Raw genomic sequence first — 336 nt, forward strand, 5'->3', positions numbered from 1 at the left:
CTCCCTGTCGGCTGTCAGGCAGCTGCCTTACTATAGAAGGCTAATTGTGCAGGAAAGCAGATTATGAGAGTGGTAGGATGTACTCCTTGACCATGTGCTAATGTGATGACAAGTTTGGGGACCCTCTAAGCAAAAGACGTTGCACGCCAGGGCCCTTTTGGCACTGACTATAATCTGCCTTTGGTATTAACTCAACAAACCGGCATGTTTGAGTATGGATCAATCGCTCGCTCATTATTTTTACAAGAAAGCTTTATATTCAAGGCGCTTTGCCGGTGTTGATCTCTCATTAACCATGCTATGTAAATGCACTGGCAATCCCTGTGTAAGGGATAC

This window comes from Gymnoscopelus braueri (genome assembly GCF_963280865.1).
Source record: "Gymnoscopelus braueri genome assembly, chromosome: 18".
NCBI classification, from domain to species: Eukaryota; Metazoa; Chordata; class Actinopteri; order Myctophiformes; family Myctophidae; genus Gymnoscopelus; species Gymnoscopelus braueri.